Consider the following 24280-nt stretch of genomic DNA (forward strand, 5'->3'; position numbering starts at 1 on the left):
CTAGTGAATATGTAGATTATTTAGAATTCATTAATGAATTTATTCAAAGCTATTTCTATAATTTAAAAAAATATTACTTAATATAAATTTGTGTAAAAAATACTTATTCTTCTCGTTATTTTTTTCTTTTTTTTAATGACAAGGTGTTCGGACCCTTAGACCCAACTAGGGGTTGAGACAACTGGCCTCTTAGAACACCATATCTCACCCAAATTCCCCAGGAGCATGCAATACCCACTACATGAAAAAAAGGTATATTTGATGCTTAGGTCCGTCGAATTTGCTTGGATTAAGCCAAATTCAATGGATCTTGACATCAAATTTACCCCTTTTTTCACTAGTGACCCCACATCAATACCTTCCCTTCTTCCATTTTAAATGAAACCTAAGTTATGTTTCCAAATAAATTCATGATGTATGATACTAGCTAGTCCATAAAATACTAATTTTCACAGATGGGTAATCAAATTTTGGTTGTCTAATACTATTATTATAAGTTTTAACAAAAAATCAATAATATTCATAAAGTTCACAAGTTGCTAATGGTGGACTGGAGACAAGGCTTAAAAACATTCTAGACTGGCATTTCATGACAATGCCAAACACTTCAACAACTGTTGAATGAATAATTCTACTCATGCATTCTTATCATCCGTAACAGTTGAAAAATAGGTGACAATGGGATCGGATGATGGGAAGAAATCCAAATCAAAAAGCATAAATCCTGACATGTTGGAACGAAACACCCTCAAATTGAATTAGTCAAAACCCATCACTTACTCTCTTCATAATCTTTCATAGAACCCTCTCTCTCTCTTTCCTTATTTCTCTCTTATCTCCTTCATTTTAAACTTGCAAGGACAGAAAGACAAAAAAAATATTCTGATTTTAGCTCATCATGTCAAAGCTTTTTTCACCACTTTCCACAACTATCTCTCATTTGATCTTTTAAAAAAATTCCTCTCTTTCTTTCTACTAATCACAGTAACAACATAGAAGTGCGTTTGACCATTAAAAAAAAAAAAGAGATTGAAGGTAGAGGGACCTCTCTTTGGTGCCCTTCAAAGAAGAAAAGGGAAGAAAATTTATTCAGACATGCGTGGAACATCTCTTCTGTATTTGTGGTGCAGCAACTCTTAAGTCTACTTCTCTCTTTCCCGCCCACTTTTGTGTGAAGCAAAACTTGAAAAGGAAAGAAATATTTTATATTATGATATTTATCTTCGTTGGCAAGTAATGGTTTTATTTTCATTTTATTTATTTTGATTAGATGGAATGATGATTGAATTTTAAATGCGTTAGCAATCTGATCGCATGTGAAAAGTTCTGTGAGAAATCAATGGCTATAATATGTTGAGACAGGACTAGCTTAGTAAGATTCGTAATCTTGCTAAGGGTCATTGAGTTCATCTTGTGACACCCATAAACATGATCCAACGCCACATGATAGAGGACAAAATACAACTTACATTTTTTTTTTAATGTTAGAAAACAAGGTTTTGGCTTGAATCTAATTTTGATAATTAGGTAGAAGTCCGATTGCCGTCCGTTTTTCAAATAAAGGAAATAAGTTTATTTATTTATTTTTATTATTATTCTTAATTTGTTTTCTTTGAGTCAAAGTTTTGCCATAAAACATTGAGGGCAGTGGCGTTGGATTATTAACGTGTTAATCCATTTGAGCCCGATCACACCTAGCAAGATTCAAAATCTTATTTTGATACTAAGAAAGTTTTATTTTTAACATGATTTTATAAAGGAAAAAAGAGTACACAACATGACAAAAGGCTTTAAAGAAGAAAAGATTTAAAAAAAAAAAAAAAGAGTTATTCTTCATTGTTACTCAATAATATAGGAAATGAGAATTCAGTGGTTATTTTATTTTTATTTTTCAATATTTTGATGGAGACATAATTTATAATAATAAAAGAATTTATTTTTTTGGGGTTTCCATGAAATATAAGTTGTTGTTATTTGATGGCTGTGGAGGGTAATTCTCGGAGCTACTGACACGTGGCATCCAAGAGAAATGATTATCAACCCACCGAGTACTTGAAAACTACCGAGTTTAATTACAGGACAAATCACTTATGGTTAACATGATAGGCGTGACATCACCATCACTGAAAGAACAGATGTGACAACTCACAGCCTGACAGATCGATTGCAATTACCCCAGACTTGTCAGGGCAGTTATAGCAACTCCTGCAGTTGTCTAGTTAGAGAGCAGGTGCAACAACTTTGAGAGAAACCACTGAGCATATCCTAGGAAATCCATCAATCAAGACACCTATAATACCAGGTTGTAACTCATGTCAAAGGTTAGAAAAAATCTTTTTTGAGAATCTTTTATTAGCTCGGCACTAATTCTAACTTGATCGTCGGAGTGGTCTTGTAGCAAGCTGTCCACCGAGCTAAGGACTTCTAAGGGAGATCTCGAGGTAGAGTGAAAAATCGCATCTACAATGACAATGTGGTAGTCCATTTAAACTCGATAACCTTTTGTAAGATTTCAAATCTTACAAAATAAAGTGTTTTCTCACATAATAATTGAATGCTATGAGATTCAAAGAACTTCTTTTTGGAAAGTTTCAAAAGTTGTAAAAATTCTGAATTTTATTGATAATTCTTGGATGGGTATTACAAAAGTCCCAATGGAGTATTTATAGACATTACATCAACCAAGATATATGGAAAGTGCCTAATATAAATACTCTAGAATATCCTAATTGCTATATTCTAAATATCAATATATATTCTAGAATATCCTCCATCACAACCTTCCATTTGTGATGAGATACACTAAGAATGATACAATGTATCTCATGCATCTTATTCTTTAACCAAAGTATCTACCAATGTTTTCATCAAACTTAGTTCAGGAAATCTTGGTACGACTTAATGTAGTAACTATGTGTAACAATTGGAGGTTTTTTTTTTTTTTTTTTATCGTCTTATTTACTTGAGCCTATTGACACGTTGATTTGATTTAGGGTTGAATGGTTACAGATTAGGTGCATTCATCCGATAAAAAGATAAAAAATATAATATTAAAAAAATTTATAAATCAACACTTGCACATACATTATATCAGGTTGGATTTAGTTAAATTATGGGTCTCAATCTGTTGATTGGGTGAGGACGGAAGGTAGTGCCAGATCATGAGCAAGAAATTCTCGAACCATAAATAGGTGAAATACTTATGATATATTTAAATCTTGATTAGATATACTATACAAATAATCTCTAAATATCAAAATAATGAAAAAAATTATAAAATTATTGAGTCAAAAAATTAAATGACAATGAAGGCCCATCCCCTGTTTAGTCGGTATACATCAAGTATGTGAAGAGGAGAAGCAAATGTGTTATATGTCGAAACCTTTTCTTCCTAAGAAAAAGTAGGATTTGTTTACTCGACATTATATTAAAATATCTTGCAACAAAGTAACGACAATTTTTGCTTAATAGGAATTATAATGAATTATGTGCTTATGATATGTATCATATACTTGTCAAGGAGATAGTATTTATTTTTTATTCTATATTTGCTGCAAATAAAATGTTAATCGGAAATAGTGGAACTCATAATATATGATAAATACTAGTAAATCTCTCGTAAGGAGGGAAAAAAGTCCATTATTGTGGCATCAGTAGTAGTCCGTTGGATTTTGATTGTGACATGTGTCCAAAAAGTATACTTTTTCCCTTTTATAAGAGAAATTCCCTTTCATAATCCTTGCATTAAACACTCCTTTGATGAGTTTAGATTCTAAAGAAGGGCTCCTAATTAATAGAAAGGATCGGTTTTAGGATGATTCCTAAGGGTCTATTTGATTGCATGAAAATCTAAAGACTTAGAAATCCATAGAAAAATCGTAATGGAAAATGGATAAAGTGGAAAATTTCCGCCTTCAGATAAACAATTAGATGGGTCATAGGCCATGTAAAATACAGTTCTGAACTACCAATCAAACATTCAAGGAACCTCACACCCAGTCAAAGCCAAAATCTTTGAAACTAGAATTAAATAGTTTTTTTTTTTTTTGGGTTAATTGATAAAATTAAAATCAAACCTGATTTAGAGACAAAACCAAATTGTAAATTGGCAGATGGTCCTTTTGTTACAGCAAGGAGGCAACTCCAACTACCATGAAAATTAGGGTTGTTAACAAGGATCTCGTCTCAATTTGAATTGATTTAATATGATGAATCCTAATAGATTGCAAAAGAGTATTGGAGTTGAGCAAATAAATATGAAATCAGATTCCATAGAACTCTCTAATCATCAAAATCAGATTGAAGAAGAGTCTATTTCTTCTCTCTGTTATTTGAGTCGGGGTTTGAGAAAGTACCTTTGTCGTCCAGATGGAACAAACATAGAGAAGAGGGAGTGATGATCTTCTTCACAACGATCAAAATAATGATAGAGCAGAGGGCTTTTGTTATTCAGAGAAGAGAGAGTCGTCTTTTGGCTCCGTCGTATGTTTTCCCTCGTTTTTTCTTGTTTGAGATATTATAACGTTTTAGGGTGGGTGGTTAAACGGTATTCCATTCTAAATATTTAATAATTTTCCCTTTCTGAACGTTATTAGAAGCTTCCCCAAGTATATTATTTGACTGGCTTGTCCTTTAAATTGGGATGTGTGAAGAATTAAATTAATGTTTTGACAATTCTTCATGAGAGAATGAGTCAAGATAATTTTTAATCAAAGCTCTAGGTTTTGTTCATCCCTTGTCGTAATAATATTTTAGGATTTGCTTTGATAGCATGATATTTGTTTAATGAGAAATAAAAATGAATATCGAAAATTCGAGTAACTTAAGCTGAAGTTGCTACTTTCAAATTAAGTAAAGAAAGAAAAACTAAGATTAATTAAAACACACAAATGCACTCTACCAAGTCATAACATGAAGCACACCACATGACATGCAACCTGACGCTTCAACTCTTTGGAACCAAACATATTAGCTCCATTTTATTCTATATGAGCACACTATATATTTATATCAGTTTCATTCTTCTAAGAAGCTCAAAAATCAATATTGTGGGGGTTGATAATTGTCATAACTACGGAAGCGAAAACGATCAGGGTCTCGTTCACCAGGACTACCATATTGTCCAAAGCCTTTGTTGGCCTCATTCACACTGTTTCTCCCTCCAACTACCTTGCGTCCAAGATGTACATCGTTACGTTCTTTACGTGCAACCTGATGCTCCTCCTTTTCGTTGAGTTCCTCTGACAAAGTAAACTTTGAAGCCATCCCATCATGTTCTTCCAATTTTGCATCAGATCTTGTACTTACCATGATCGCTCCGATGGTAATGATCAGTAGAATGAGTAAGGTCTTCATGATTAAACTGCAATTAAAACAGAAAAGTAAGCGTCAATATTTATGTGAGAACTCAGTAAATTTTTTGCATGAAACAGTTTTATATATCATCAACTCCAGATTTCATAACGTACCAAGGTTTCCCGCTTCAAATGTGTGTATGATGCTTTGTAAAATTTGATTTCATGATGATTATTTATAGAAGAATTTGTTGGAATAATAAGTATTAATGGGAGGCAAGGTAAACTGTTGGCGCTAAGAACACTAAAACGCAGTGGGGGATCACGATATCGTAGCCCTATTGGGAAATAACTATTTTATAAGATAAATAAATAAGGCATTATAAAAAGATGAGGTGTTGGGTTTTAATTTCAAATTTGATTACTTTTTCCATTTAGAATTCACTAATAAGTGCTAACGTCACAAAGCTAAAATTCAACCTCATATAATGACTGCGTACAGTTCCCTTCACTATGATAAGGCCCATTTGGCTATAATTCTTTCAAGATTGATTATATTTAACGATATATAACGTAGAGAATCACCCCCCAGCCCTTCCATGCCTCCCATCTCACCTCTTTCTTCCCAGCAAAGACGGTGGATTAGTAAAAACTAAGTGGAAGGAGATTGAATTGGTTGTTGATGGGATCGGTCACTAGTGACAAAAATAGGACCTTTGATATTAAGATACTAATGAGAAGGTTTTGTTCATAACTATAAGAATTGGATCAGATCTGGATCATCATTCACTTAATTGATTGATTGGATCAAATTTGGGTCTTTATCCGATCTAAATATTTGGAACAAGAAAATAATTAAATGCGTATATGATATTAGGTTTGATCAAATATCCATACAATCCGATAATTTATTCGATCAGCCACTTATAAGATGATATTCTTACCAAATTGGATCTCAATAGCTTGGTCCAGATCTAGGTTATCGTATCTTATATAGTTGGATGGATTTCAGTTCTAATCCCATTTTATGATAAGATGAAAATTGGTGGGAGACAAAGGAAGAAAAAGTAAGAGAGATAGAGATATAAACTATCATTACATAAATAATTTTCACTTAAAATTATCAAATGAATGATTATTCATGCTTTTGCTGAATATATATTTTGAAAAATCTTATTAGCAGATTAATTTTTAGCACCATAATTACTATGAATCATCAATTATGATAATTTTATCAATAGGACCCACGGGAATTGTAGAAAGATTGAGAAGTGATTGGTGGATATCTAAAAGAATTGGACAAAATCATTAATTAATAATTTATTCTGTTAATATTTGATAATAAAATTTGTGGAGACCATTTTTATCCCCACTTGAGATTGAGACACTTATCTGAAACAAGATATCTTGCCGATAAGAACTGAGTTAGACTTGTAAGAAATCTATAAAATCATCATAAATCATAATGGATCTCTAATCATACCGAGCTCATTGATAAGAGGAAGTACCAGATCCTACAACCCCACTAAGTGAAAACTGAAAATTTTGACGAGAAAATTCAACAGGGCATGGCTGTTGAAATTTTTTATGTTCCCCAATTCGATGACTTAGAGCAATCAAATTTCTTCCATCTTTCATTAATTTGATGTTTATGCACTATATCATAATGACCAAAGAGGGATCCTGATTTTGTGGAAAAAATGAAGCAGTCATTTTCAGCAACAAATTCCATCAGTCGCTACATAAAAAATGACTTGGCTTTTATTGTAGTTTAATGTCTTTTTTAAACTGCAAATCACGACCATCCTTCGTTGATGCCATTTGCATCCCAATCAGTCGCTTATGCCTTCTCTCTCCCATTCAACTCAATCTCTTGCCATTTTTGTCTCCGTTATTAAAGTATCCTTACATTGGTGTAAGATACTTTATCCATTAATTTTGCGTTTGTCTCACAAAAAAAATTTATTTAACGAATCCAATATGAGAATTGCGTAACTTAAAAATCTTGTAAAACTAGGAAAAGGGAATCCCACAAAAAAACTAGGATTCCCCTTTCCCTCGTCTCTCTCTTCTCACATCTCTCAAATTATAACAAAAATCCTATTATAACTAAAAAGATAACCATTTTTCTTACAACCTTAGTAAGATCTCAAATCTTACTAAAGGTCATTAGACCCACATGGATTACTACATTAGCGAATCAACACTAGAAGATTTCATGGAAAACTCTGATTTAAAATCATATTTATGAAAAAAAAAAAAGACTATTTTGAGCTTCATCCTAGGTTTTGAAAATGGATGGCTACCAAACTTTCAAATCCAAAAGGTAAAATTCAATGGTGTACGTACAGTAATTTCTTTTTTTCAAAGTTCTTAAAAAAATTTTCCTCTACATCCCTATGCCATTGGATCATGTCTTTGAATGTTAAAATGTGAGCTTACGTTATGATCTAAAATCTTACAGTCTGACTTGGCTAAAAAAGATAGGGGAAATTATAATTAAAAAAAACCTAACTAAACAATTATTTATAAAAAAAGTACTAATTTTTTTATAAATAATTATTTAATTAAAATTTTTTTATAAACTGTTCAGAAAGATAATCTATTATAATTAAAGTAATTAATCAACATTTTATTGGGTTTCTTGTTATTTAGGCTCCTTAAATATGAAATGTAAAAAAATAAAATACTAATAACAAGGATAAAATTGATTTACAAAACAAAAAACTTTGATTAAGAAAATAATGAAAATCCTGTAACAATTTTAAACTTTTTTTAAGGGACGTTGATTAGAGTAAAAAATGGACAAAAAAATTATTTGATAAGATTTTACTTACTGATATATATTTTGCAGTTAAAAATTTATATAAAATACATCTTTAAATAATTTATTGCATTAGAATGAACTTTCACTGATATCCAACAAACAACAAATAGACTAATCCCATGTCAGGCTTAATGCCGGACAAACAAAACACACACACACACACACACGCACACACACACTCAATCGGATTTCATCCAAGTTTGCATCTTCCCTTGTAATAATCTAGGGTTTCAATCTCTTCGATCAGATGCAATCGGATTTCAAAATTATTGATCTAGGGTTTCGAACTCTCACTCAAAACACTAGATCTTCTTCAAGGTTAGATTCTTTGATAATTTCAGTTCATTGTCACATTATATTCAACTCGATCTCTCATATGGATATTCTGTTCCACTCTCTTTCTCTCAGACTCAAATCAGATTTTACCTATCTTGGGTTTTGATCTCTCTTAGACGCAATTGTATTTCAAGTCTCCAGGGTTTTAATCTCTCTCAAATTCTCTTTCAGACAAACTCGGCTTTAAACTCTCTAGGTTTTTTATCCCTCTCGGATTTGAGTTTTGAGAACAGTTCAATTGAATATGAAAACAATGGAGAAGATTTTTTGCTTGGATTTAAGTCAACAAATCATTTAAAATTTCATTTGAAATTTGTGAAGTTTTTTACTAGATTGTGTAAGGTTTGGAGTTATAGTGAAGAAGAGGACTGGAAATTTTCTCACTATCTCTCAGGTACAATCAGATTTCTTTGTTTGTTTATTTAGAATTTTACATTTTTTCATAATAAACAAGGTAGGGAAGAATTTAACCTAGATTTGAGTGATGAATTTTAGTAAATTGTGTCCTAAGAAGATTGGAGTTACTATGTTTTCCTCTCAAATGTTTTGAGGTTTTGGCAGAGCTTGATTTACAACCCTAGATTTCTGTTTCCTATGCTTAGGGAATGAGTTTGGTTTAAACTCAACATCATCTTCATCATCTAGAGATAAATGATTAATGCTTACGTGCCATTTATTAATGATCATACTCATTTGATAAAATAGATCACAATAGTATTTACCAAACGTGCATTGTTAAGTCTCTTTTGGGAAACATCCCAATGGATCGGTTCCAAGAGAAATTGGTGACATTGCTATTCTAGAGCGACTGTAAGATCCAACATTTGAATATCTTATTAAATTTGGAAATTAATAACATATTGATAGATTTTATTGATCCAAGTTGGATTTTGCAGGATCTTGGAAGATAATAGGTTTGAAGGACCCCTTCTGCAAGAACTTTGAAAATGGGCTGGATGAGGAGATTGTAAGATTTTCTATTCTCAATTTCTCTTCTTGATTAATTCCTAACTGGAGCGACTTGTATGCCCATCTGTGGTTTCTTAAAAACCGCTATTTAGTTATTTCTTTAACTCTCTTATTAGATTCAGAATTTTCAGAAATTTAGAATTTTGAAAAAAAAAACTTGAATGTTAGGAGTTGGATATGATACAACAGTATTACACCACTATTCGAAGATGGTCTTGGCTGCAGATATCCTTTACATGTGAGGGTTGATTGGTTGTTATTCTAGGATCAATAGCTAATGGTGACCTTTTGAAGGTGGGTGTTTATGCCAATGGGTTGTGCCTCATTTTTGTTTAATCTTTTGGTGATCTGTATGGGTGTACTCTGTGTAGTTTCACAAAGCAGGAGAACATACAAAAGGGGATTCGTGTACAGGAGTGGGGAGGTGATTTGGGGACCAGTTTTAATTGAATTAATTTAGGCATGGGAGCTGAATTATGGAGCAAGAGAGGGGACACAAATGACATCTAGGATAGATGATTTCTACAACTAAGTTTCCTAAGACATACACAAAGCGCTCACACCTTTCCATGTCTTTGGAGCTATTATGTTGGTAAATCTATTGAAAACATGGCTCACCAACTCATTCGTCCAGTTTTGATTAGATAGATCAAACTTTTTATTTATATATTTTTTTATTATTAAATGTTTAATTTGACTTTTTTTTTCTTTTGATTTCTAGAGATCAGATATTTGACTTCTACTGTTTTGACACGTAGTTGGTTATTTGGTGGAGGGTCAGTGTTAATCTTGTGCAAGTAATTGGTGATTTAATATTAATCTAAAGTAAAGAGTACTAGTTCAATACATGTAGAAATGTATTGGGTGAATATGTAACTCTGTCTCTTGATTTCCGTCTCTAATGAAATGTGGGGTTTGTTGTAATTGGTCTCCCTTTCCATGTTCGTTTTGGATTGTTCCTAATCCTATTAAAGTCGATTTAATAATAATATGTATATAAGGTGTTTTACCAAATCATGCGCAAAAGGTTGGCTAGTTACTTGATCAATGTGTTTTCAAAGTAGTTTTCAGACCGAAAGATATTTTAGTACGCTTTTTTCTTGAAATTGTAGAGAACAAAAAGGCATGGTTCTTCCATTTCAACCTCTTTCCATGTCTTTCAGCAATATCAATTATTATGTTGCCTGTGGTACGGCGCAACTTTTGCCCTTTGTATGCCATTTCTTTTCAGTTCTTTTTTGCTTTCTCTCTTATACATTATTGCTACAGGAACTGAAGCAATAGGGCATAGTAGAAGAGAGATTGCAACTGTTGGTGAATGTTACTGGAGCATTTAGGCCAGGAGTGCTCACAGCTTTTGTTGGAGTTAGTGGTGCTGATAAAACTACCCTCATGGATGTTTTACCCAGTAGAAAAACTTGTGGACTTATTGAAGGGAGCATAAATATCTCTGGTTATCCAAAAAACCAAGAGATAAGACATGCCTTATTTTTCATATTTTTAACTTCCATAGACTTACCTTTTTTTCCCTACCGATTTCTGGAAAAGGATTTGAGTCTTTGGAATACCTTTAAGTTAATAATTTCAGAAAATCAAATTTTAATGCCTTGTAAAAAATTTCTTACAAGGCATTAATGATTTTTGGGAAGAATAGGAATGAATATTGGAATATATTAACCAAGTAACTAAGTAGAAGTTATCCTACATGTTTAGTCCTTTTGGAAGCTATTATGTTTGTCATAATTCTCTAATTTTATATAATACTCAATACATTTGAGGAGCTGTTAGAATAAGATACTAAATTTCTAGAAAATTTGTTCTTAACAAAAATTTGTCTCGACTTCCCTTCCTTGTCATTGCCTTAAACTCACTTTTTTTTCTCATTGCAGGCTCCGTAAGTGGTGCAAACTGTAAAGAGCTGGCTGCCCAGCCTGATGTTGATGGATTTCTGGTTGGTGGAGCTTCTTTAAAGGTGGTTATTGCTATTATTTTCAATTCAGGTGTCTTTGGTTGTGGAGTTTTCAATTTTATGGATGAATGGAATTCTAGTTTCAAAAACAACATGCATGTCCTCTAGAGGAGAGGACACAGATGGCACCATTTGATGCCCATGGCATCTGTGTGGACATCCAAACATCCAGTGATTTGTATGTGTTCTTTTTCATTTGATTTGTTTTGTTTTTTGATGATTGACTTGTTGAATCCTTTGATGGGGTCTTTCCCTCTTATTCAATTTCTAGAATACCTGTAGAACAGAACATGTCTTTTCTTTTCGCAAGAAGTAGTCTTACGACCTTTTCTAATTCTGTTTCAAACGATTATTTTTTGAGATAGATCTGATCTTTTGGTTTCTTCAAACTTGTTGACTCTTTCAGAGTCTATCCTAGTTTGTTTGGGTTTCTTATTCAAACCCTATCCCCCTTTATCTTTTATAAATAGGAAAGACCTCTCAGAGTTTATTTTATCAAGTAAAAGAAAAGTAAAATATATTTGGATTTGAGAGAAAACTTCTAAGTTTTCCATATCTTCTTTCTTCTTCTCTGATCGTTCTCTTAGTAATATTAGGGAAAGAGAGAAAGTTACTCTATTTGTTATTCTCCAATAAGATTTCTTGTTGTGAAGTCTTAGAACGGCTTGGGTGGAAGTCCCTAACATAATATTTGTGGCGGTGTGCTTGTTTTTCTGTGTAAACGGTTGTAATCCAAAAGTATTGAATAAAAATACATCAGCTCAAGATTTTGAGCGTTTTGAAAGTGGAGTGGGGACCGAGGTCACCAAACCACTATAAATCTATGCCTCTTGTGTGGTTTGAATTTCTCTAAACTCTACTACTACATGTTATTTCTGCAAATCTGATTATTTTTATTTTGCTATTGTTTGATTAAAATTATAAAATAGACTTGATTTTGCAGAATAGCCATTCATCTCCCCCCCCTCCCCTCCCCCAAAGTGTTTTTAATAGTAATTTCACTATTTAACTAAAATCGGAAATGAAAATCCAAGTTTTGGATCTCTTTTTATTGGATTAGATTAGAATTGGGTCTCTTGGAACTGATCCAATTGAGAATAAAAAAAATAAATAAATAAATAAATAAAAAAATAAAAAAACGAACATTGGAACCATTTCTAATCGGGCCTAAGTGTGTGGGATTTTTGAAGTTTGTTTTTGGTAGGGATCTCATGCTGTTTGACATTGTGTAATTGGAATCGTTCTCATGTTTTATGAATGGTGAAGGTGGAATTATAAGATTCTCCCTACCTACTTTCCAATTTTTCTTTGATTCTGAGTAGCCTTACTAGGTTAGTAAGGATTTTTACCCTTAAGAAAGGTCTTTGGGTTCACCTTGTGACATCAAAAACCATGATCCAATGTTTTAGGGTTGTAGAGGACAAAATTCTATGAATTTTGGAAAAAAAAAAAAAAAAAAATTCAAAATAAGTTATTATTCACCGTTGAATTTTAATTTTAAAATTTTAAGTTAGGTGGAAGTTCGGTAGCCGTCCATTTTTTAAAACCTTGGAACAAGCCCAAAAGAAATTGATTTTTGAAAGAAAAAAAAAATTGGATATGAGTTCTCACTACAAGAAATATGATTTATTGCGACAACTTTTAGTCACTATCAAATTTTGACCGTCGCTATAGAGTCGTTTAAGACGAAATCGGATCTCACTCTCTCTGCCTCTTCGTCTCAACCTCGATCTCTCTATCTCGTACTCATCTCAAACTTGATCTCTCTGTCTCTCATTTCAAGCTCGAAAACGAATTTGATGATGAACCATTGATTCTCTCGATCTCATCATCTTTATATTTTCAACGATTGTTCTTTGCAAATTTGCTCACAAAATTTATTCTTCTTGGCTATTAATCTCATCTACTGTTCTTTCTCATTGATAATCAAAGAAATGGATTCGTTTTCTTCATTCTTTCAGTCTCAATCGTCTTCTCGTAGCAGATGGAGTTACAATTCCCTGAAAAATTTCCGCCAGATTTCACCCGTTGTTCAGAATCATCTGAAGCAGGTAATCCCCTCATTTTCAGCCATTTTTTTTTTAAAGATTGTGCTGCAGATTTAACTTTTTATTTCAGATCCATTTCGGCCCGTATGTTATGGTTTCATGTGTTAGATTTATTTGATTTACTGGAATTTCGTTTAAGGTTAGGGCTTGATATTTGTTGAAATCTTTCTTTCGATTAATTTGTATATTTTTTTAGTGTTATGAGCTTAATTTTTTAATTTGTTTTACCTTTCTTGATGTACAGAAGAAAAGAGTCGCTCTTCTGATGGCGGCAGCACTATTTGAAGGGGCTTCCGTTGGTCCTTTGGTTGATTTGGCTATTGAGATTGATTCAAGGTATCTTGAGTCCCTTTGTTTGTTTGTGGGATTGATCTGATTGCATAACTAGAGTTATAAGTGTACTTATAAAATATAGGAAAACATACCTTTTCTATCGATTCAACTGAAAAATTATAAAAAATCATCAAATTCGTTTTCGAGCTTGAAATGAGAGAGAGAGAGAGAGAGATGATGCCTTTGTTACTTAAATTTGTGTATCCACCACCACCATATCTCTTCATGACAGCCATGTCTATAATCAGTTTTGCTTCATTAGCGACCACTGGTTTATCAGAGATAAGAGGCAAACACCTTTAGTACTCCAAGTTCTGGAACACTAATTCTAAGAAAAAAGTAGACAAAGAGATGAAGATCTCTAGTAGAATCGGCATGCTTATTTTGTACACTCCTGCCTTTATAGCTGGTGCTGCCTCTTTTGGGATTTTCCCCAACGATGGGTTCAGATTTATGTTGCTCAATTCAGCTCTTACCTTCCATTTCCTTAAGAGGATCCTTGAGGTATCAACTCTCCTTCTTCTTCTCCTCTTTGTTAAAATAAGAATAAGAATTTTTTTATATAGTTATTATTAATTCAATATTATTTCTCTAGTTTTCTACAATTTAAATGTTCTAGATCAAGTTTTACATGTAATTCATTTGAGGTAGCTAGACACTATAAAATATGTAACATTTGGTATTATTAGAGTTTAGATTGAGCTTTTGAAACATGGGCTTAAAACCCTGTTTACCTTTTTTTTTTCTAAGAAAACAAGATATTTTATAATAATAATAATAAAATAAAGAAGATAAATGAGGGGGCATACTAGACATAGTAGTTTGTCTTGGGGCGTTTGGTTCGGATTCTAGTTTCGCAACACCCTTCCAGAATCATTGAAATCAAAGGGTCCAAATCGAAATAGACCATGCGTGAATTTTATGCTAAGTCATATTTCCTATAGTTTTCCCAATTCATTGCGACCATGGAATGCATATCCCGGTGTATATGATTTGATGATATTTGAACCACTGTTCTGTCCGAAATTGATTAAAGCTCTTATATTGCTCATTCGTGAATGCTCAACTGATTGGATCCTTGCCATCAAAGCATTGAAAATCATTTAGTATATTTTTAGTTGGACTATCTTATCTTCATGCTCGACATTATTTATGGTATGATCTACTTCCTGATCAAATTTGATATCCTCATCCGATTCTCCTTTTTACATTAAACTTTTTGATTGAGTGTTTCCATCAATGTATAAGTAGGGAAAGTCAATGATTTCGTATCCATGTTATGGTAGTTGGAGTGGATATGGGAGCTGATCTCCTTGCAGCTGTTTCCGGTGGGTACTTTTACACGTTTGATCTGCTTGGCAAAGCTCTTGCTGCACCTTCTAGTTATGCCCCCACTGCCAAAATGTTCTCTTTAACAGGTATTCCATTTAATTGGTTCATTACTCACCAGTTCTTGCTTACATCTACTAATAAAATCTACTTGTTTGAAGGAATGTATTGAGGAACTACAACTCCTTAAGCTGATAAAGTGTCAACTTGATGGCACTAAATTTCAAGATTTTGTAACATGACAGTTCGTCTTTCCGTGTTGGTCTTATAACTTGGTTGGATGCCTAATTATTAACTTCAAAGTTGAAATTGAAGATAATATTGCTGTGTACAGACGTGCAATGACATATGCTGATCAGTTTAATGATTGAGACTAATTGACTGTCAATGTATAACAGATTATATCAAAGGGGGTATGGCATGAATGACAGATGTTTGACCATATATTATTAAGTGTTGAAAAGAAATGTTTTTTTTCTTGTCCTGTTTTTGATAAATAGAGGAATTTATGAAAGACAAAAAGGGAAGGACGAGAAGACCAACCTAGGAAAGGAAAAACACAGATCTACAACTCAGAAATATTGCAATCTCTATCCCACCAGACTAGGAAGTCCTCAAAGAAAACCCTCAAATATGTTTTCTTGTTTTTACCTGTGATCTTTATTGGAGCAGGTTGTTGCTTTCCTAAGAAAAATACCATCTTTTCCTCAATGGATTAATGAAGGCTTTTAAATCTCATTTTTTGGGATAGGTATAAGGTTAGTGGTTAGATTTAAATCTCAATTTGGCTGTGAATCTTTTGCCACATTGCTTAGATTTACTTAGAAATTCAATACGTATGTGATATATTGGATTATATTTTTTTAGTTTTTCCTCTTTGAATTGACAGAGGAGTCCAGAGAATGGTAATATTCTAAAGTGGGAAACAAAGATTACATCGATATGAAAATTTTATTTGCTTTTGTCGATATATGCTGCATTTGGGGTGTGTGTGTGTTGAGGAGGTAGCAAATATCAAGCCTGATCCTGATATTGATCTCTATATGAAGGTGAGAAAGAACTCCTTCGTAGTTTATACATTATCATAAGACAGACAGAATTAGATCACACTCCTCTTTTGAGATGACTATGTGGTCTATCAAGTTTGATAGATGAATTTGTTGATGTTTTGTTGGAATTTGGAAAAATCGATTATGAATTTAGTAGGTTCTATTCAATCCAAGGTTTATTTAGCTTGATTCTGCAGAGTGAATTTGGTTTTCAAACGACTTTTTTTTTTTCCTATTGTAGTGTATGGTACGTCTTGAGGCTGGAAAACCCATGTATAGGCCATCGTGAGTATTGGAAACTATTATAATGTTTTTTCACAAACCATAAGACATAAGCATAGATGTGTGAACTGGGCTTTTCAACTATGTTATATAGTATATTTGCATCGCTATTTTTTTTTATCACTATCTTTGGATATTATGGATTCTCATATGCATTTGCTAATGCAGCTATTGATGACACACAACGGCTAATGCAAATGAGTGGGTTTGGATTTGATCCTTCAAATGTATGTCTATTTGGTGACTTTTTCTATTCTAATTGTCCTTGTATATTTGATCTAAGAAGTACTTATCAAAAAAAAAAATTGATCTAAGAAGTTCCTATACTATCAGTGCCAGTTATCAAAGGAGATGAATTGAGTTTCCTTCAAATCTATTTCACTTTGCACTTGGCTTTCTAGTAACAGGACCACTTAGCACAGTTAATATTTTATGTTCTTTTACCATTAAATGGTCCTATTGTTTGTTTTAAGGCTGATTGAGACATTATGTTAATGTCATTTACATATTATCATTAGTTATTATTGTTTGTCATGTTTTGAGATATATTACTTCCAATGCCTCAACCATGTGGAAAATTCTATATTATTTTTATCTTTTTCACTATTATTTAAAGCTCTCTTTTATTTTTGTGTTCATTTTGCTTTTGGTTATATGCTTTTTAGGTATCCATTTGTTATATTTGATAGAATTTCAGATCTTAGTATTATTGATTTCCTGAAAATAACTCAAAATTTGGTTGATGAATGAAGTTCTTCCATTTTTCTTCTTAGGGTTTCAGAATAAATGTGGGATTGTTTCTATCTTTTAAATTCTATTAAATGCTTGATAATTTTGTATGCTTTCTAGCTTATTTAATCTAAAGAACACCAATTTCATTCTCTGCATGTAGTTTCAAACTTTTTTTTATGATGTTTTGTGTGGAACTGTTATGTTTTAATTTGAACTGCATCACCTTCATATATTTTCAATTGATTATATTTTGGATGCATTTTTTAGATTATTTTCAAATTGGTTTTCACTTAAATTGCTTGAATTTTACACGCAGATTGTGTTTCTTGTTACCATCGACAGGAGAAGTTTGATTAACGGGTGTGTTCTTGGCAGATTCTAGATAGGAGAATTGAGGTGGATTGAATTTTGAAAATCACAATGAGGAGTCAGTTTACTTATATTTGACATAATGAAATTTCTTTGCTTTATTTCTTCTATGTATTTGAAAATTGAAGTTTAGGGGCATTTGGGTCTTTTCCTTTTTTTTTGATAAATATAATTTTTTTTGGGTCTTTTCCTTTTTTTTGATAAATATAATTTTTTTTGGGTCTTTTCATGTTGCTAGTTGGGATCTAGGTCATCAATTTCGAAATATAGGAGTATGTCCAATATTCAACATGTGAGGGGGTAGGTGTAAAATCAAATTTTTTTATTTTCAAAAATTCTTATAGCTCACAGCCGCGACTGTAGCCAAAGAAATGATATTTTCTTTTTAAATAAATACCCAATTGCGACGGGCGCCAATCGTAGTTAAAGGTCTAATATATATATTTTTTTATAAAATACACTATGGCGACGGCCAATAACGGCTGTCGCTATAAGTCCCTTGCGTTGGAGGATCTCAGTGGCTCCCTATAACGACGGTCGGTGACCGTCGCTGTATCCCTATTTTACTGGTTATGGAAAATGTTTTTTTTTTTTTTTTTTTAAATCCATAAACTTGTCATTTTCTCTTTGATATTAAGTTATCTTAATTTTTTTCTCCAACAATTGAAGAACTTAGGAATTGGAGTCAACGGCTGCCTATTTAACCAAAATAAAAAATCCCTGGTTCCAGGTTTCCTTTTATTGAAATATCAATTAGAAATAAATATCTAAGAATTGGACCAATTGAGAATTGGAATAGATAAAAATTGATAGGAATCGAGATCTAAAATCATTAAAGAGAAAAAAATCTTGGATGGTGCCAACTCTGATTTGATTAATCTGAGAATCGAACCAATAGGAATGAAAACCGATAAAATTATGGTTCCCATTGACATCCCTACTTATTAGTGTAAATTGGATTGGTCCAACACAAAACCTTCAAAACCAAAGCCTCGGGATATGTGTGGCTTGTCGACCACTTTCTGTTGGGGGATCAAGTGTGGCCTCAAGACACATCAAAAGTTTTTAAAAAATATATAAAAATCATATATAACAAAATGGAATTAATAATGGGGGGTGCTTTTTATTTTCAAATGGAGCTCCGAACATTCATTGAGTGAATGAACGGAAAATTAAAAGAAAAAGGGTTGATATTTTAATTAATATAAATTTAAAAAACTATTTTTTTAAAATTTACAATAAAAAAAATGATTTAACATGTTGGACCATCCAAGGTTTTTTAAATCGCTGAACAGTCCAACGTTTTATGCTTTCCTATCTATGCCCATGGCAATCTAAAATGCTCTATTGTTATTAAAAGAAACACTTTCCTTAGTAAGTTAATAAGATTTCAGATTTTTCTAAGGGCCATTGAGTTCAAATGGATTATCAAATTGGCAATCCAACACCATAACCCTCTAGATTTCATGGAAAAATTCAGATCCAAAAAAATAGTCTCTTTTGTTCTTGAACCAAGGTTTTGAAAAAGAACGGCTATTGAACTCTTAAATTTAAAATTAAAATTTAAAAATGAAAAATAATCTTTTTAAAGTTTGTTTTTTTTTTCTTTAAAGGTCAAATAATTTTGTCCTCTACAGCCTTGTGGGATTGGGATGCCGAAAGGTGGGCTCAATGACACTTAGTACTTGAAATCTTATTAAATTAGTAAGGCTAGACTTACTCGAAATTCTATCATAATACCTAGGCTGTGTGAATCGCTAGAAAACCAAAAAAAAAAAAAAAAAACGTTGGTCAGTACAACGTTTTCAATCGGTCTTTGTAATTTTTTTTTAAAATTACTGCATTTTTGATAAATAATTACAAAATCAACTCTTTTTTTTATAAAAATTTTCACATAAATGATAGTGACCTTGGAACATAGTTTCAAAACTCGTCCAAGACCAAGATGTATCACCTAAGTCAAACTTGACGAATGAGATAGGCGGACAAGTCAATTTTTCGGACAAGATTTAAAGCCCTACGTTCATTTTTCAAATTTTTGAACGAGACATTTCAAACGTATTAAAAAAACTTGTCCAATATGACTCAGTATCTGACATGGACGAGACGAAACGCGAAACCGAGTTTTGGAACCATGCCTTGGAATCAACTCATAGCTAATATTTTGAGATCCAATTTCATTGCACATTTGACTATGCTAACATTAATTTTCTCAATTGATAGATGGGATAGAAAAGATAACTTTAACAATTGAACTTTGCTATCAATAGGACATTCCTATTATTGTTTCTAAGGAAGGTAGATAGAAATCAATATTCAAAAAAATCCAACTTGTAGACATCCGAATTTGGACGTCCATGCAAAGTGCCCAAAGTACATAAAAATTGGGATGAATCCCAAGGCCCAAACCCTAAAAAATTCACTTCTCTATCCAATAAATAGCGTAGGACCCCCTCTTACTTGGACCATGGGCTAGGAACCTCACTTCCTCACCCTACAATCTCTATTATCAACCCAACTTAAAACCATCATCACCACACCTTTCAAACCCAGTCCTAATAAAATTCAATTCAACCCAAGCCCATAAGATATAAAGCCCAATTCAAAACCCTTATCCTAAGCCTCAACAAAAATCCAACAATTACCACAATGACCAATGATCATCACAAGGGAACACCTATCATCACCTCAACCCACCTCTCTAATTCATCTACCAATCCCATCACCTTTTTCTAAAATGCTAACTTACCCACATCTCACTTATACTTATATCATAACCTATCCCCACCACTATCTTCAAATCCCTTATCACAAGTCACCCTCACACCCTTTCTCTCTAATCAACTCACCTAACACACACCCTCATATTTATTTGACACATGTCACAGTCTCCTCCATCTTTCAAAAAAAAATCAATCACTCTCTTACACCTCTCGTTCTTCTAACTAAAATCCACTCTATTCAACTCACTTAACATTTTATCCAAATAAGTTGAAAGATCCAACCCATTTGGGTCACAAACAACCCACTTGCACTCCTTCAACAAATGCCCTTCCACCAACTTCAATTTACACACACTCAATCTCACAAACTTCTCACCATTCTATCCATTTTTACCTTTTCATCTCATTTTACCCTTTAAAATTACCCCCAAAAATCCTATAAACCCCCCATCTTCTCAACAAAAGATCTCCAAATCTTGAAAATCTCTCTCAAATTTCACTCTCAACTCTTAATTTTCTCACAACCTCTATTATATAAGTACATCAATAAAATCAAGAAGTCCATTTTTAAAAATCAATAGGAAAAAATTTAAGAAAATCAATTCAAAAAGGTAAAGTAAGGACTAAAAGAAAAAAAAATGATCCCCTCTCTCTCCCCTCCATATTTCCCCTTTCTACTTCTCCCATATTTATTTTATTTTATTTTTCTTTTAGCCTTAAGATGGGATGAAAACCATCTTTTACCTACGGTAGATCAGGCTTTGACTCGGTCGAAATGGTAGAGGTTGAAAAATCTTTTCAAAAAGTGTTTCTAAAATCCTTACACTAATGCATAAAACACTTTTAGACTAAGGCATTGGCCCCCTTTCTTATGAAAGTGAGCCCTTAGTCGAAGAGTCTATATTCTTCAAACATGTTTAAAGGTATGAATCATGATAGGTCCATTTCCTCAATAAGGAAATCCTCTTTGGTTTAAATTGAAATCAAAGTTCCTCGCATTTGGAGATACAAAATTGGTTTTCTAAGTTTTTTTTTTTGTATTTTCCCAAAAATAAATCAAATTCGAGGTTACCACCAACGGTGGAGAGAGTAGGGTGCCTAACACATTCCCTACCCCCTAATATGGACCATCTTACCTAGATATAGGGTGAACCAATGGCCATTATCCACACGAGAGTCACTAATAAAAACAATCTTTCAAAAATAACTTTCTAGGTGACCATTCACACCTTTCTTTGAAAAATAATGATGGCGACTCCAAATCCAAATACTAAAAATCTTCGGACTAAAAAATCTCATGTCTACACACCCCATCTCAAATTTTCTTTCTAGGGAAACAAACATTGAAAATAACCGTAGGGTTTGGGTTAGTGGTGAGCATAGATAAAATTCTCTGAATTTTTCTACAAATTTATAAAATTCTTCGGACAAGTGACCAATCAATTAAATCAACTAAACGATGAATTAATTGGTAATTTACCCATTAATTGCCAAATATTTATAATAAAAAAATTACACCTTTATCTTCAAATTTTATTTTCTTCAACATTCAAATCGTAACTACATGATGGGCTTTTAGGGAGTTGAATATAATGAGTTTTGGTAAGAAACCCAAAAAACATCATTTGTATAATCCAAAGAATATGCTAGAATTTATTTACCAAACTTTGAATAGTCTATCCAAAAAATGAGAATATTAACACCAACTTTTTAAGACATCTACATAATAGTTACACCCCCAAAATTATAAATGAATTTGTTAATATACCTACATCTATTTCACTAACCAAACACAGTTTATTATCATCCACGATTGAACTTCTTCACAACTCGTCCTCATTGTTCTCCACACAAAACTTCACAAAGGAAAATCTTCATTCAACCAAGAGTTGCTCCAAACCTTATAAGGCATCAAACTTAGAAATACTTTTATTTGTTTATCCTCTACTTTTTAATGTGTTTGTCATGGAGAAAAATGATTGAACAGTTAAGGAAAATGGTACACATTGATTTAGATTAGGGTTAAAGCTATAATGTACAACATTTGAATGTTTAAAAACATTGACAAATATTTTTAAAGAGTATTGATAACAACTAGGGCTAGCAACGGATTGGTTCAATACTGGATTAGTACCACTCCAATATCGATCCAAAATTTTTAAAGCAAGTACTTGGTCGGATTAATGAATATGCGAACCAAATACAATCCATTTCATGTCATCCTTAATCTGAAACCAGTCCGAACACATTCCTTCTTTTCAAATTATCAATTTTCAAAATATTAAAAAAAATATAAAATCATATAAATTCTTTTAAAAAAATCCACTTTCAACTACAAATATGGAGGGAACCCAAAAAGATTAAAACATTTCATCTATATGTATTTATATGAAATTAAGAAAATTAACAAAAAATATTAAAATATGTTTAGATCGGATTTTTTTTGAAGCGGATTGAGGTACATCCGAAATTGTATCAAGTCTAAGATTTTAAGCCAAATCCAATTTTTCATACTTTTCGGATCGGATTGGTTCAGACATCGGGTATATTTTAAATCATTGCCAACCCTAATAATAAGAACTTGTTGATAATGTGTTAAATCTACAAAAGAATCATTTTTTTGTCTGTTTATGTTGACCCTGAAAGGCCGACATGTGTTAAGCCATGATGACATGACTCGGGCGACATGGTTTAAGTCATGCCAGACTAGCCTTCTACAAATATAGAGGAAAACCAAAAAGACTAAAACATTTTATCTATACGTATTTACATGGAATTAATAATATTAAAACAATATTAAAATATGTTGGGATTGGGGTACATTTGAATTTGAAAATCGAAAAATGCATGAAAATATACAAGTTTTATCTAGAAGTTTTGAACAATCCAATTCATTTTAATTATAGTCATTTGATTGAGTTATTTCTTTTTTAAATTGAGTTCTTGGGAATGATTCATTTGAGTTCAAACAAATGAAATGAAATCAATCAATGGGAAAACATAAAAAAATAGAATGAAATTTCAATAGTAACCAACTTCTATTGCCATAATCCATTGAAATGATGGTTTTTAGAATCTTTTGAACCCTAGAATCAACAAAAAATCGAAGAATTGAGAGGAGATTCGTCTTCCCTAAGGCTGTTTGGATTGAGAGAAGTGGAGAGAAGAGATCTCATTAAGAGAAGAGAAGATAAACTCAATTTCTCTCCACCATGTTTGGATTGACACGAGAGAACTTGGGAAGAGTTTCTCACCACTTTTGGAGAGAAAGGAAACTCACCTGTTTTTCTCTCTCATCTTCTCTCCAATTCTTTTCTCTTCTCTTGCACTTAACAATCCAAACAAGAAATATGAAGAGAAACTCATTTATTTTCTCTTCTCTTCTCTCCATTTCTCTCAATCGAAACACAACGTAATGGTTCAAGCAGAAGTTCGGGTTTTAGATTTGAAAATATCAGTTGTAATGGTGGGTCCATCTACTAATACTAATGGGACCCATTCGTCAAATATTTTTAAGTGGGTGTAGATACCTCAACAAGTGGGTGCCATTATTCTCACCCCTATCCAAATTAGCAGAATTGAACCGAATAATTGCCGAATCCCATTATCCGAACCTTGTTACTATGGTGGTGGGGGACCTGGTTTGTTTGGGCAGAATCTAAAACCTAAACCTAGACCCAAATCTATCCTGGATCGGGCTTTGACTAAAAAAACTTGAGCCGGATCATTATCTGGCCGTGGGTTCTCTCTCTCTCTCTCTCATAATGTAGAAACTTTCCCAAAAGACAGATCTATCATGAAAAAGTAAAAAAAAAAAAAAAAACCGATCAAATACAACTTTCTCAATTTCAAACACGATCTTCATCGAATAACTAAACCGAAAAACTTTAGCGAAATAGAATCAATGGGAGGGAAAAAGAGAACTATAGCTAAGGTTTCGAATTTATTACCATCAATTGAATCTATCCTTTTTTTTTTAATCTCTGCACCAAAGCTTCCTGAAATTGAAGAATTACAGAA

General features: G+C 32.5%; 1 long non-coding RNA gene across 50 annotated transcripts; it reads left to right on the forward strand.

The window, feature by feature from the left end:
- The first annotated feature begins 8221 nt into the window (after nt 1-8221).
- LOC147396168 (uncharacterized) lies at nt 8222-17727 on the forward strand. Of its 50 annotated transcripts, XR_015180595.1 has the most exons (11): nt 8223-8851; nt 9354-9424; nt 11316-11398; nt 13357-13446; nt 13514-13582; nt 13688-13779; nt 14183-14280; nt 15028-16154; nt 16396-16439; nt 16605-16663; nt 17485-17727. It is a non-coding gene; the product is annotated as an uncharacterized LOC147396168 (long non-coding RNA). The 50 variants fall into 50 exon arrangements; XR_015180574.1 differs by lacking the exons at nt 13514-13582; nt 14183-14280 and adding an exon at nt 9595-10018 and having other exon boundaries at nt 8224-8851; nt 15063-16154; XR_015180578.1 differs by lacking the exons at nt 13514-13582; nt 14183-14280 and adding an exon at nt 9595-10018 and having other exon boundaries at nt 8224-8851; nt 13380-13446; nt 15063-16154.
- Nucleotides 17728-24280: the final 6553 nt, after the last annotated feature.

The sequence above is a fragment of the Akebia trifoliata genome, chromosome 8 (assembly GCF_017979445.1).
Source record: "Akebia trifoliata isolate Shusen 1 chromosome 8, ASM1797944v1, whole genome shotgun sequence".
NCBI classification, from domain to species: domain Eukaryota; kingdom Viridiplantae; phylum Streptophyta; class Magnoliopsida; order Ranunculales; family Lardizabalaceae; genus Akebia; species Akebia trifoliata.